This window comes from Pleurodeles waltl, chromosome 4_1 (genome assembly GCF_031143425.1).
Source record: "Pleurodeles waltl isolate 20211129_DDA chromosome 4_1, aPleWal1.hap1.20221129, whole genome shotgun sequence".
NCBI classification, from domain to species: Eukaryota; Metazoa; Chordata; class Amphibia; order Caudata; family Salamandridae; genus Pleurodeles; species Pleurodeles waltl.
The window spans coordinates 881,913,926-881,929,284 of record NC_090442.1 but is presented as its reverse complement, the minus strand read 5'-3'; the positions used below and the strand labels follow the sequence as shown (position 1 = coordinate 881,929,284).

Sequence of the window (15,359 nt, the reverse complement as noted above, 5' to 3'; positions counted from 1 at the left end):
AGTGGCTTAGTGAGAGTTGTGCAGAGTAAGGTTCAGTGGCATGGAGCAGTGCAATGTAGAGTGGAGTGGGATAAAGTGGAGTAGGCATTATGTGGTCGCACACTGCCATTACAGACAACACATCTTCAATTGTAATGATAATACATTTACACAGACATACAGTTTTACTAATATAAGTATACAGTGCACAAACTATAATGTGTGGAAATGCCATCACCGGTGTATTGATTTATTTTGATAGTATGAAAATATTTGTTTTCATCACATTTCAAAACTACCCGCAGTAGCCAGCATGATTGTCACATTAATCTCTCACTTTGAAGTCAGGGAAAGAAAAGTAGACACTAAGCTCCCTCCTTGGAAAATGAAGCCTGAAATTTGACCTCTGTCTAAGATTTAAAAGCCTGTTTACAAAAAGGGAGCACTTGGAAGGATACTGTAAATAGGTAATGGGCAAAGGAAGGGACGAAGATAAGTTGGACAGCTTAAAACAAATAAAGCCAGCGCATAGAAAGCAGGAAAATGTGATTTGTAAACCAAAAAGCCATTTGTAAGCAACAGGCAGAATGCATTCCCATGAAAGATTTCCAAAGGTCCCTAAGATGTTGTTAGCAAACGCTTCGGCATAATGAGCAGCAGGAGCTGCTTTTTAATATTCACTGTTCGTAGGATGGAGCATCCTAAAAAGCTCTAGGGCATTTTAAGATACCATATTTTCTTGCTTGTAGTTCCCCTAGAAGAGGCAGAGGCACCACCAAGCATTTTTCGTAATATTGTGGCATGCTGCATGGAATGCAGAAGCCCCCCAACAACATTAAAAAAACAGTAAATCACAACAACATGTCTGTGTCTTTCTTTTAGCATTTCTCAGTCCAGAAGAATGCAATCCTAAAAATAGTGTTAAAACAAAGATGCACAGACAGGTTGATTTATTTCTTTTTTCTTATAACTTTTTAAAACATATTTAGCATATTAACTATTATTAAACATTACATTGTGTGAATTAATGAAATATACATTTGATTACAAATGTGGTGATTTTTGGAGGTAGATGATAGATTAGCTTTATAGCTATATATTGATATGGTCACCTCTTGATATAGCCAATAAGGCCACCACTTTCTATGGTTTGGTGTAGTAACTCTTTGACAAAGTCAGTAAGTCGGTCTGAACGCAGCCAGGACCTGCAAGATTAGCTGCAGGCTGTGCATGCCAGAAGGCCTTGTGGGGCTGGTGGTTGGCTGCCTGCGGATAGTTAGCTTTATATATGATAATAAAGTATTAGGTAAAACAAACCCTAGAAATTCATACAGAAACCAAAGGTTAAAGTGACATTATTGTTAGGAATTGTAGTCATATCTTACTTAATATAAAAAACAAAACCTTAGAAATTCACTGAAAAAAGGCAATGGCTAAAGTAATGTAGTTAGGTAAAAATGTTAGTTAAAACATACCATTTTAAATTGACAAAACCACTGAACATCATTGCATGTAGTTATCTCAAGTAACTATATCTTGTGCTCTAAAGTAACTATAACTCACCACCTCGCCATGTACTACTAATTACCCCATATATTACTTCACTTATGACATGATCTGTACCATAATGGATAGCATGAATGCAACATGGGAAATGAAATAAGTGAAGAAAAGATTGTGCATGGCGGGGCAGATTTTCCGAATTTTTCTTGAGTATAAAATGTTAGCACTCTAGTTGTTCATTGAAAATCTTAGGTGATGCTGCAGTTGATTATTAGGGAGTTAATTGACAGACTCTTGCTTGTGTTGGAAGTACGTTTCACTCTGCCTGTCATAATGTTTTACTGAAATCAATGCAGATGATATTTGAGAATGCACAGAAAATGTTTTCTGATTTTAGCTTTCTAACCCCTCATTCTGTTAATTTTGCTGCAGTGTGCATTGTAGGAAATTCCTTTCAGTTTAACAGCTTTTATTCCATAAAGATGGCGTTCAGACATGACGCAATTTTGTCATATTGTAGAAAGTTAGTGCTCTAGTTGTCCATGGTGAAGCTTCAGTTAATCACTGGATCACTGACTGGTTGCTTCTGGTATTCGAAAGAATGTTTCACTCTATGTCATAAGGTTTTATTGAAATAGATAAGGAAGATATTTGAGAAACTCACAGAAAGTGTGTGCTGATTTTAGCTTTTTAGATCACTGACCATACTTTCTATGACATAAAGAAACACCTAATTTTGTTCTTTTACTGCAGTATCTCTACAGGGTATAGATTTCTGTTCTGTAGCTTTGAGTCAATGAAGGTGACTTTCAGGCGTGCCGCACACTTGTCATAAATACCCAATGTTTGCCTATCGCTGTTCATTAGAACACAGTGGTGAATCTTCAGCTAATCATTTGGCAGTTAACCGACGTGATTCTCTCTGAATTTCAGAACGTTTTACAGATGTGGGTGAGGAAAATATTTGAAAAATCATATAACATATATCCTCATTTTAGCCTTCTAGACAACTAACTATACTTTCTAGAACAAAAAGGACCCCTTTAATTTGTTACTTTACCACAGTCTACTGTGTAAGGAATTCATTCAGTTTTACAGCTTTGATTCCATCAAGGTGGTATTCCATACTTTTGTCAAACAAACATAATGTTAGCACTCTAGTTGCTCATTAAAACTGTGGTGAAGCTGCAGTTGATCACTGAGAAGCTAACAGTCAGATTGCAGCTGGTGTTGTGTTAAATATCTGTTTCAATCTGTATGTCACAATGTTTTACTGACCTGGATGAGGAAGATATTTGAGATCTCATACAAAATATGTCTTTATTTCTAAGCACTAACAATACATTTCTACAACAAAACAAACTCCCTCGTTTTGTTTGAATATTTGCAAATTTTCAAAAACACATGCACAAATAAAATCTCTGTAATTGGCTGGCCACAAACTGACTAGAAAGTTCCAGCTGCCATTTTATGTTATGGGAGAGAGTCCTTGGGGTTGAAAATAGAAATGATGAGTGGTATAAGGAGTCAATGTGAAGTACTCTGACCCCAGGAGTGTGATATAGAGGAGTTTTAGGATCAAAATATGGGTTTAAAATGGTTTCTCTTCACCATGTGTGATATTTTCAAATATCCTCGAATATCTGAGGATATTCTTGAATATTTGAGAATGTTCTCGAATCTTCAAGGATGTTCGAGAATATTCGAGAATATGCAGTGAAAAATAAAATAAACTCACAGACTCATTCATACACTCATACATGCACTCAGAGACTCATGCGCCCATTCACACACTCACTCACAAACTCATGCACCCTCTCAGACGCACTCATAGACTCAAACACCCGCTTTCAGATCCACTCAGACACTCACGCATCCACTCACAGATCCACTGACAGTGGCAGGCCTTGTCTCCAACCCCCGCTGCGCATGGCTAAAGGCGGGCACGGCACGGGGCTGGGTGGTTATAAGGGCTTGGCGGCAGGCCCTGCAGCCAACTGGCTGTGCGCAGCGGTGCTTGGATTAACGTTTAGTATTTAAAATTATTACTTTATGTTAAAAAAACCATAGAAATTCAAAGAAAAAATCAAAGGTCACAGGGCCGTTATAGTGAGGTTCTGAATTTACTCAAACAAAACCATAGAAATTCAGCAGTTATAGAGTTATTTCAAGTATCTATAACTCATGCCCTAACTTAACTATAACTTGTGCCATGCATGGAGCTGAATTTTCAGCAGCTCACTGTGCACAGGGGTAATGCTGGCTCCCGGATGAGGTGGGAGCCGGCTGGGACCACAGGGGACTTGAGGCTCTCACCCGTTCCCTGACATTAAATTAAAATAAATAGATTCCAGCCCTGCATATATATGTTACATAAATACGCAGGGCAGGATTCATTCTGGAATGATGCTCATTTCACGGAAAAGAAATCTCAATGGGAAGCACTTACAGATATAAACAAAGTAGGCGCCCAAGTTGAAGCTTCACTTATGTGAAGTACTAAGCATCCTAATTTCTTGCACATGATGAAGGCAGAGCAAGTGTGTTTTCTCTGCATTTCCACCTTGAAAAGTTATATGTAATCTCTGATGGAAGTGTTTGCATCCTTTCTTTTTTCGAGCACAATATCTCATGTGGTAACTGTGAGGGTTCTTTCTTGTTATCGCCTGCTCAGACCAAAGATTGTGTTCTCCCTTTTAAAAAGTAGAAATATGTGAAACAGTTTAGAAACCCTTTTCCCAAGATGATGAACTGCTTACTAAAAGGCTCCAGGAGCGTGTTTCCCTTCGTTTTTGGAGACGTGTTCTTGATACAGAGGAATGTGATTAGATCTGCACAAAACAAAGAAGCACTTTTTTCTGTAAAGTACAAATCATCCAAGTGTGTTTTCCCTGCAGTTCCACTTTGAAAAGTTAGCTTATAAAGACGCTTGAGAAGCAATCACATTGGCAAAGTTACAGACACACAAGTTCACTGGAGGCATTACCTTGGTGTCTTTCATGCAGCTGAAGTATAGGAGATGCACTATACATTTACCCAATGAGGTAGCACCTACTAATTAGATAGTAGAATGCACTCCAGTCGCTAGACATTCTGCACAAAACGGTGGCCTCTTCTTGGGTAAATACGTAGGGCAGGAATAATTCTGGCACGATGCTCATTTCACAGAACTTAAACCCCAACGGGAAGCACTTATAGATATAAACAATGCAGGTGCTCGCCTCTTCTGTAAAGCACTAATCATCCTAAGTACTTGTGCATTGTCAAGGCAAATCAAGTGTTTTTTCGCTGCATTTCCACCTTGGAAAGTTATCTGTAACCCTTAATGGAGGTGTGACGAGTGGGTTCTTTCTTGTAATCTGCTGCTAAGACCAGAGATCGTGTTCTTCATTCTAAAAACTACAAGTATGTAAAATGGCCTAGAAGTCCAGCCCTTTTGGCCCCACTTCATATACATTAGTGGCATGCAACATCTTCCCACCATTTGCCCAGGATGATGGAGAGCTTACTAAAAGGACCCCTGCGTCCAACCCTGCCGTGCACGGCCTTAGTCCATGCGTGGCACGATTCGGCGGTTATAGGGGGTAGTTGAATTAAAGTAAAGTAATTTAAATTACTTAATGTTAAAAAAGCCTTAGATATTCACTTAACAAACCAAAGGTTACAGGGACGTTAAAGTTGGACTCAAATTTCAAACCTACAAAACCATAGAAAGTCAGCTGTTATAGTTGTAACATATATAGTTATTTCAAGTAAATATAACTTGTGTCCTAAGGTAACTATAACTCGGCCCTCCTGAGGTAACCTTTGTTTGTTTTAGTGAATTTCTCAGGCTTTTTTCAGTCTGTTTCCTAGCTATAAGGTCCTTCTAACCTTTTTTTCAGTGAATTTCTAATTTCTTTTTATGTTAAGTAAAATGCCCATCGCAACGAAGTGGGGTGGAGTTGGACGCAGGGCCTGGCATTGTGCTGTCCCCACGCAAGCTTGCTGCTCCTGCCCTCCCTCCTCCTTGCCATCCAACATCGAAGTCCATGCCCCTGCTCCCTCATTACAGCCCTGTGTGGCCGTTGTTCCGCCAATGCCCTTCCCGCCTGCCCTGAACATTTAGCTTGCTGCCTCATCCACTTCCTTCCTACCCCCTGTTGTTCGAGTCTATGCACCAGCCCCCTCCCTCCAACACTGCATGGTCCGATGTGCTGCCACTGTCCTCCATTTGGCTTAATATCCCTGCCCACTCCTCCTGCTCTCCGTTGCCCTAGTCTATGCCCCACCATTGCCCTCCTGCTTAGCTTGCTGCCTCTACCCCCCGTCCCCCTTCCCTTAGATATCTGTGCGCATGCCCCTGCTCCCTCCTTTTTGCCCACAGCTCCATGGGCCTGCCACTGCGTCTCCTATCTACTCTGTTGTGCTGCACTGCTCCACCTGCCTGCTCTGGGTGGTATGTTGTAAAGACGCTTCCCCTTCCCTCTTTTGTCTGTGTTCAGTCCCTACCCCTCCCTTCTCTCCTCCATGGTTGTTTGTGCATGCCCCTGTTCCCTCCCTCTTGACCACCATGGCCGTTGTGCTATTACTTACCCTACGCTTCACAAACATCGTCTTCTGTGCTGCCGCAGCCCCTCCCACCTGTCCTGTGTGGTCTGCTTGCTGCCCCTGATCCCTTCCCACCTTCCCTCTGTTGTCTGTATGTATGCCATTATAGTCTCAGTGTTGCCTTCCATGGTGTGTTGTGCTTCCGGTGACCATCCTGCCTACTCTCCCTGGTCCGCTTGCTGATCCTGCCCTGCCCCCTTGCCCATTGCCCTCTGTTTTTCTTGTGCAAGCCCCTAACCCCTCCCTCCTGCCTTGCCTGGTCCGTTGTCAATACCTTCCTCCTGCCCTTCATGGTTGGTTATGCTGCAACTGTCCCTTCTCTCTGTCCGGTATGATCAGCTTGCTGTGCTTGCCCCTTTCCCCTCTGCTCTCTGTTGTCCATGTCCCCTCCCTATTGCTGTCCATGGTTGGTTGTGCTGCTCTGCGGTCCTGCTTGCCCTGTGTGGTGTGTTGTGCTGCTGCAACCTTTGACGCCTGCCATGTAGGGTCAGTCTGGTACCCCTGCCCATCTCCCTCCTACCCTCTGTTATCCGAGTCCATATCCCTACTCCACTCCTCCTGCCCTCCATGATCCAATGTCCTATCCTTGCCTTCATTTTGAACTTGGTAAAAGGGAGAATTTGAAAAACAATCCTAGGGGAATTGATTTTCCCCATAGACTTACACTGAAAAAGCAGAAATTATAGCCCTTTTGGGGATAAAATATCAGGCGTCTCCTGCCTGAATCAGGTCTGTTTGCATGTATGGTTGTACTGCTACTGCCTCTTCCTTCTGCCCTCAATGGTATATTGCCACAGCCTCTCTTGCCTGTCCTGCATGGCTGGTTTGTTGCCCCTGTCGCCCTTTCTCTGCCATCCATGGTCCGTTGTGTTGCCACTGTTCTTCCCACCCGCCCAGCGTGGTCAACTCCTTGCTCTCAATTATCCAAGTCCGTGTCCCTGACTGCTGCCTCCCCACAGTTTTTTTAAAAACAACTAGATTTCTAACATTCTATATTACAAAAGTGTGGCACACCTGATGTCATTTTGATGTGATCAAAACTGTAATCCCTAAAGCATTTCCTTTAGCAGTTATGCAAATGAGAGGGTCTTGTTTCCATAGAAATTATGATTAGTGCTCTAAAAAACTAAAGTGAGGACATATTGTCTGAGATCTCAAATAGTGATAAAGCACTTTTAAATTATTTGCTATCTTTATGATTTTTTATCCAGTTGATCACTTGATTATATGTTTCACCTATAGGAGAGGGTGTGGCTTTATGGCCAGAGTGGCAGACTTTGCAACCAGAGAACCAGGTTCGAGTTACTGTTATTCTGGGCAAATCACTTAGGGCCACATGTACAAATATTAGGTTTTGCGACTCGCAAATTGTGAGTCGCAAAACCTGATGTACAACAGTGTCAATGACTCTGTTTGCGATTCCCAATGGTGTCACAAATGACCTACCTCATAAATATATTCTCAAGGTAGGTTGCAATTTGTGACCCCATTAGGAATGGCCACCCTCACAGGGATGGTGGCCTGCTGGGGACAGCGGACTGCCATGTCTGTGACTGCTTTTAAATAAGGACATTTTTTTTTAATGTTGCCCGTTTTCCTTAAAGAAAAACGGGATGCATTTCAAAAACAAAAATTAAATGTTTTCTTTTCATTTTTTCAGAGCAGGCAGTGGTCCTTGGGACCACTGCCTGCTCCGAAAAAATATTTTGCTACCATTCTAATGGGTTAGCACCAATTTGAAATCAGTGCTAACTGCGATTGTTTTGTGACCGCATTCACGGTCACAAAACAATCATACATTGCACTGCGACTCGCAATTAGGAAGGGAACACCCCTTGCTAATTGCAACTCGCAAACCTATTTTGAGATTCTGTAGATAGATTACTGACTCGCAAACTAGGGTTTTGTACATACAAAAATGTTTTTTTCTTTTTGCAAATGGCCCGATTCTGCAAATCGGGCCGTTTGCTACAAGAAAAAAGGTAAGTACATCTGGCCCTTGATGTCCCCATGCCTAAAACTAAAATGAATGTGCCCATGTGTAATGTAATTGATGCTCATGTAAAGCACTCCAATATCTTCTGATCAAGTCTGCGCTATGTAAAACTGTACAAAAACAAAGAAATTAAGTGTTTTGCAATGTTGCTAGATTTTAAAAGCCTTCCGAAGCCCAAAGCTGTTGAACTATGAGCTCAAAGTAAGCCCAAAATTAACCGGTCCTAGCCCAAAAACTAGCACTAAATTGTAACACTGAAATTATACAATCATAGGCTGAAACAAATATTTAGAGCTTAAATCTAATTTCTATTTTAATCATATATGTAGAACTGACAGTGCCTGAATTATCAATTGCATTAAACACTAAAAATAGAAATAGACAAGGAAAAATGGTCACTCACCTCTTATGATGAGCAGCAGATTGGACAAAGTAGTAATTCTGGGCTTGGTGAGGCACGTATGTATTTGATCAGGTGCACAGCAGTCCTTTGTCACATCTTTTCGCATAGGAGCCTGGAGCAGCCAGTTCATTTACTTTTATTTGTAGACACAAATCAAGTGCAATAGTCACATCTTGTGCCTCGATATGCCTGTTTTAAAGTGTGAGGCATGCACCTGTAACTAAACATGGCTGGTACAGTGAAACAGCGAATGGTTCATTCAGTCACTTGTGGTTTATTTCTGATATGTTTCACAGCTTTTGGCTGAACGTCGCTTTGATCAAGTGCACAGAAGTCCTTTGACACCCCTTTTCACACTGGAGCCCTTTGTAGCAGGCAGTTTATTTACTTTAATTTGCAGACAGAAAGCAAGGGTAGTAACCACGTCCTATGCTACGATATGCTTGCTTCAAAGTGTGAGGCATGCACCTGTAAGTAAACATGGCTGGTAAAGTAAAACTACAAATGATTTATTCAGTCACTTACACTCAGTTTGCTGCAGGTCGCTTCAAATCATTGGAATGGCCATGCAGTTCTATATGGCAGTACATGAATGCTGCCTTGGTTTCCATCCTTTCAATTCAAAACCACTACCACTCTTTTTTGTATATTGTAATGTTAAGCTCAGTTGCCCATGTTGCAATAATCAAACTGCAGCTGCTTGGCAACTGGGATACCTGAGGTAACCTGCACAATGATGAACTGTGTTTTGAAGGGAGGGCATGGAACTACCTGAAAAAGCAAAAAACAAATTTTGGTAGTCCTAGAGCTAATACATGCAATGGCACAGTCTTCATCAAAGCAAGAAGAACATGTTTGACTGCTCTTGATACATTTCTTAGAACATTCTTGAGGCATTGTAGTATTACACATAGGACATCATGCGAAGGTGTAATTTTGAGACATCATATTGCTCAAACATATATATGGCTAGTGGTAAAGGGAAGCTACAATTGGCTTATTAAATCAGGATCTGCTCCAATTCCGATTTCTCTCCTTTTCTAGCCATTTGATATTGATGGAAGTGGTGCTACAAAGAATCATAGACACACTAGGTGCATTAGAATGTAAATGTTGGTGTGGTCTGCAATCAAATCTTAATCAAGAGGTTGCAAGTAGACATGGCTCGTAAAGAGACACTGTGAATGGTCATTCCCTTTCACCTTTAGACAGGAAGCAAGTTCACTATCTATATTGAGGCATGCAGCTACAAGTAGACAAGGCTGGAAAAAGGAAACTGCGAATGACTCATTGCATCAGTCGAGGGTTTGCAACTTGCTAGTTGCAAGAAAGGTAAGTATTACATTTTCTATATTTTCCGTACAAGCCTGCTTTAATTTCTTCAAGCCAAGGTAGCTGCTTACAAGTGTGTGATGGTTTTAACTGTAGTACTTTAGACAGATGAACAGGAGTTTTCTCACCCCAACATCCACGGAGCTGTCAAACTATAAAGAATATCAAGATATTCCCAAATCTTGTTGCAGCCTTTATTCAAAATATGGGTGTCAATCTTTACACCTCTTACTGGCATAACTGTGGTAATCCTAAAGTTGATACATGACAGTAGCAGAGGCCCATCTGTGACTATGCCAATTACATTTCCAGTCTCAAGGTTACAAGTTTCAAGCAGGTTTTTTTTTACTTCAATGTCGGTAGCTTACATTAGGAGAAATCGGAGTAAGGTGCTCTTCTGGGCTTGGCACCAGCAGGAGTGGCATGCAGTGCTCTAGGGTTGACACTGGCAAGAGCAGGTCTGAAAAATTGTTCTTCCGATCCTGTCACTAGAAGGTGAGCGGTTTGACTCCTTCTGCAGTTGACAATGGCAAGAAGAGGTCTGAGAAAGTGGTCTACTGACTGGCTACTAGCAAGCAGGTGGCGTGGCTCCTTCTGCATTTGACAGTGCCAATAGCAGGCCTGAGAAAGTGTTCTTCTGGTTCTGTCCATAGCAGGCTGGTGGTGTGGCTCCTTCTGAAGTTGACATTGGCCAGAGCAGGTCCGAGCTGCATGCATTCCTTGGGGACGGCTGAATTTTGCAACTTTAACCATACATACTGCTATTAAATTTGCAAGCAATTGCGGGGAAGGTACAAATGAATAAGACTTGATTCCAGTGGATTTCAATCCAAACTTTATATATAGAGAATAATTGAGAATAGTTTTAGGCCCATTCTATTTTGTCTGTCGTTTTTCGCAGCATCATTTGAGAAAATACCCTTTCAACAAGAGCACTGGATATCGGGAGGGTCAACATTTATATAGCACCCATTGCAAGCTTGTGAAAGCAATGGTTGCCACCAGCATAAGTGTAGTTATACACTTTGATCCAGAAGGATTCCAGGTTAGATGTCTGAGGAAATGACCATGAGGATACACTCCTCTACTGTGACTCCAGTACGTCTAAACAAGTCAGCTACAGGAGGTTTGCGATCTGCACGTACTTTTTGGGGGATTAAAACTTAAACATTTTTAGGCATGCTGAGTGACTCCAGAAGGGGAGACTAATATTCACAGACCATTACTTTCATGAACTCTAGGCACCTTTTCACAATGCGATCCTTGGAGACAGAGGTGCGTTTACTTTCTTCCAGCTTTTTACGGAAAGTGAGTCCAAGATCAACATCCTCCTGTGACAGATAAATGGCAGAACATTGTAAATCTAGGCTCTGCAACTGCTCTTGATGATTACTGGTGAAAACACATGGTTTAAGCATCCTTTTCAGTGAGGGCAAGTACAGAGTATATAAGTCACAGAAGATGTGGAGTGCATTTTCAGATTCTAAGTGAAAGATTTTGTTCACAACTTTTTTTTTTTGAAACACAGGCTTTAAGAAAGTAAAGTAGGTTGTTCTCATTGTGATACATTTCTGGGGTCATTCTTGCTGCATAGCTGTGTTCCACATAGGATACTGTCAAAAAGTGTAATTTAAGTCATTATACTGTTCTAATAAACGCTGTACACAATTTGCCATCACAAGCCATCGTGTTTCACAAGACAAAATTAATTTCAGGGGCATGCCTCCGTCCAATGTGAAATCCAAATCCTTGTACTTGGCCTGGCGTTTTGGTGAGTGGGAAGACTGGTTGTAAGTTTCTCTGATGGTGAATTCTGTATTGGTTGGAATTCTCCTTATTGTTTTCTTTGCAATGATTTTGAGGCAGTGGCAAATGCAGCGCACTAGTTGCAAGAAAGGCTGCTTATCTCGCAAAAAGGTGAAGGCTGAGTGGTGCTTTCTGCACATGACGCTTGTCTGATCTGTGCCTATGCCAATTGATTTTTCAATCTCAAGGTTACAAGTTTCAAGCGTGTTCAGAACTGCATTTGCTATATCTTCAGCAAAGGCCTGACCTAATTCTAGCATGCCAAGGAAGGTGCTAACTAATTTATTAAGCTTTTTGCTTAAATCTTTTACACAAATGCAAAGCAATTTCTTTACTTCAATGTCTGCTGATTCATCATTTAATAAGGTATAGGGTTATGTTTCTATACCTTTTAGCTATTCCTCTTTGAAGTATGGTCCCAACACAGAATTAGTGCTGTACATTTGGTACGTTGCATTTGGAAGGCAGGGAATTCATTCTTTAAAATGTCACCATACCCATCTACATTATTAATGGATGTACAACAAGCAGTTAGAAGAGCAAACCTAATATCTCTTTTTTCTTGTTGTTAGATATCGAAGGAATAGGTTGTATGAAGGATGCCATAGATGCACTTGCTGCATTACAGTTTGGGCGCTGTTTTGTTTTGAAGGCTGCTTTGGAATTCTCCTATTTGACAGGGGCAATCCATCTTTTTAATTTAGGATCCAACTCCCACTTCTTTCACTATATTTTTTTTTATATAATGTCCACTTACCCATGTTGCAATAATTAAACTGTCAAATCAGCTGGGAGCTGATTAATGATGAATTGTATCAGGATGGCTAGAGGACTACCTGAAACTGCAAGAGATGATACAATCATTTTTCTGAGTTAACTGACAATCATGTGCTAATTAATAACAAAATACTATCTAGAATTGCGGACTGCCAATGGGTACTGTAGCATAGTTCTACTTTGTCAGTCTCCAAGGATGTCATTTACTTATTTTCGGGCTCCACACCAGTGAATTCAATGGAGATACAAAGTGGTGTTGACTCTGAGCTGGGGCAAGTAATTTGTTTCTGGACAGGCGCAATTGAGTCTTTGAGTGAGATTTGTCATGTTTTGAAAAAGAGAATGACCCAAAGGTTGGTGACTCCCTCGTATTCAGGGTGACTAAGAAGCATGCTCTACGTTTCAAACTGTTTGTATAATAAAGCAAGAAAAGCTTACTGATAACAGCAAAAATGAATACATCTTAATGGACTACCCTTCATACTTACTCAACTTTTCATGCTGGGCTCCAGTTTGTGGGGAGCAGACCCAAGCCTGTTTTAACATTTGCATTTTACAATACAAGCCCTTGGAACTCAATATAATGTCAGTCCCAACGTGCAAAGATAACATTTGCTGCATTAGCTCCAACATTGACCTACGATAATCAACAGCCTTACCTAATGGATTCAAAGCACAACCTTTTCTTGTGCATTTCCGATTTACACTGTGAATTGTAGATACAGGTGACATGCAAGTGGCCATCTAACATTCCTAGTGTGTAGCTGCACTCTGTTCTATTGCTGTTCTACAGGAATTTGCAGTAAAAGGGCAGCAAACCAGCCTGTCACTTATGTTCCTGCCTCCGCCAGGCATACTGAGGCACTACCCCTACACCTGTATTAGTGGGCTACCTCTGCCCTGGTCTTTGGGAGTCAACAGGGCCCTGCAGAAAAATACATCCTTGTACTTTTCTCCTTTGCTGGAGCAGCGTGCCGATGATCCACCTTCCTGCCCTCTCAATGGTCCTTTTATTGATCCAGTACAGACCACTAAATGAATCCTAGACTAAGCATGGAAAATACAACCAAATTAAGGCAGATGAAAGTTTTTTTTTTTACTTTGGGAGTTGTTAAAACATTAATACTAGAAAATAAAATTTTATTCAAAAGAAGCGTACATACTTTTTTTCCATGATACACACTCTTTTTAATGACAGTACATATAGCTCTAATATTCAGTAAGCTGTGAACATGTACCCCACATAACAGTTCAGAGGTATACCACTGAGTATCACGCTCTAGGGTTTCATGCATCTCATACATTAGTGTGCTTTATGCATCATCACGCATTCATTCAAAAAGTATGATATTAAACTTTCTCCAGTGGATTTTCCACACACTACTCCTTTTTCAGACACTGCCTCATCTTCTTTGTATACACTGTCCAGCCACATGTAGGGCCTCATTACGAGTTTGGCTGTCGGACGAGCCAACCACCAAACTCGTGGGGAGAATGCCACCACCATGGCAGTGGCATCCCCCAAGCATATTACGATGGTCTCACTATGCTGATCGGCGGGAACATTGTATTATGCCGTTCCCGCTAGGCTGACCGATGGGAACAGTGCTACGGCATTGGTCTTGGCTTCCTTAAGGGAGCTGAGGCCATTACCGTAGCACACCAACACCATCAGAATGTGCACTGTCTACAAAGCAGACAGCGCACAGACCATCGGAATGCACACTGTCTGCAAAGCATTCATTTAAAGCAGACATTGGGCATTCCAATTGAGCTGGAGAGGAGGGCCCAGCACTGCCCATGCCATGTGCGCAGTTCAGCAGAGATGCGCAAATTGACAAACTATCAGGGGCATCCAAACTAAGGGTGGTCACTGGCTTGAAGATCTTGTACACGAGCCGAGCCCTGCAAACAATAACCACGTAAATGATGCCACAAACATGTTAGAATATGATAAGGTTTTCTAAATTTAAAAACATGTATGCCTTTACCACGCCAGTGGACCATGGAAGGCAGGAGCTGCAAGCTGACCATGCAGAGCAGGTTGCATGGACACTGGAAGCACAACATACCATGGAGGGCCTACTCCCAGCCAACAGAGCGAAGGTGGGAGGGATCAGTAGTGCACAAAAGACCATGCATTGCAAGCAGGAGTGTTAGTAGCAGCACAGTGGCCAGGGTGGGCGAGAAGAAGGGGAAGGGCCATATACAAAGGACCAAGTTAAAAAACCTTTAAAAAACCCAAAGGTTAAAGCAATGTTATAGTTAAGTGAAAATGTCATGTAAAACATCCTATTTGAAACTAACAAAACCACTGAAATTCACCCTAAAGTAACTATTACTTGTGCCCCCGCCATGCACTGCTTTTACCCTTGCATATTAAATTATTCATGACATTCTTTGACTATATTTATAACATCCCTAATCACATCTGAATGCTATCATAATCCAACATATGACTTAAGCATCACACCAGATATTTACTACAAATCTCTTTGCCACATTCCTCCACGTATGAACTAAACCCTGTACTGCTTCCCTTCACTGCCCTCTCCTTCCATGTAGTGTATAAAGCTCTTTTTGTAAACTTCCCAAATGCTTCCGTAGCCATGCTAGTGAGGCATGTACTCCTGTTGCTGCATATAATTCTGTAATTCCACAAGTGGGATAGGTTTTTGCAATATGAACACCCAAAATAAAGGTAGCCCGTTGTGTCACTACCTAACAAAGACCCAGAAAGACAACATCCTTTTAGCCCATTATGTCCTCACTGTACACACTTTGTGGCAGCCAAATAAATACTGAGCTGTGCTGAGAAGTGCTTGCTTTTAAGGGACACCTATACAAATAAAAAATGGTTAAGGTGTGGGTTTCTATAATCTAATCTTTTGGAAGCACCATTTTATCTCAAACATTTTTGTACTTTTTGCAGCAGTCCATCTTACATTGTGTGTAATGCAAGTTTAAAATAAT

General features: G+C 41.4%; 1 protein-coding gene across 4 annotated transcripts in view; it reads left to right on the top strand.

The window, feature by feature from the left end:
* Positions 1 to 15,359, top strand: part of MLC1 (modulator of VRAC current 1) — a 206,867-nt gene that overhangs the window by 22,866 nt on the left and 168,642 nt on the right. The gene's annotated exons all lie outside the window — the stretch shown is intronic.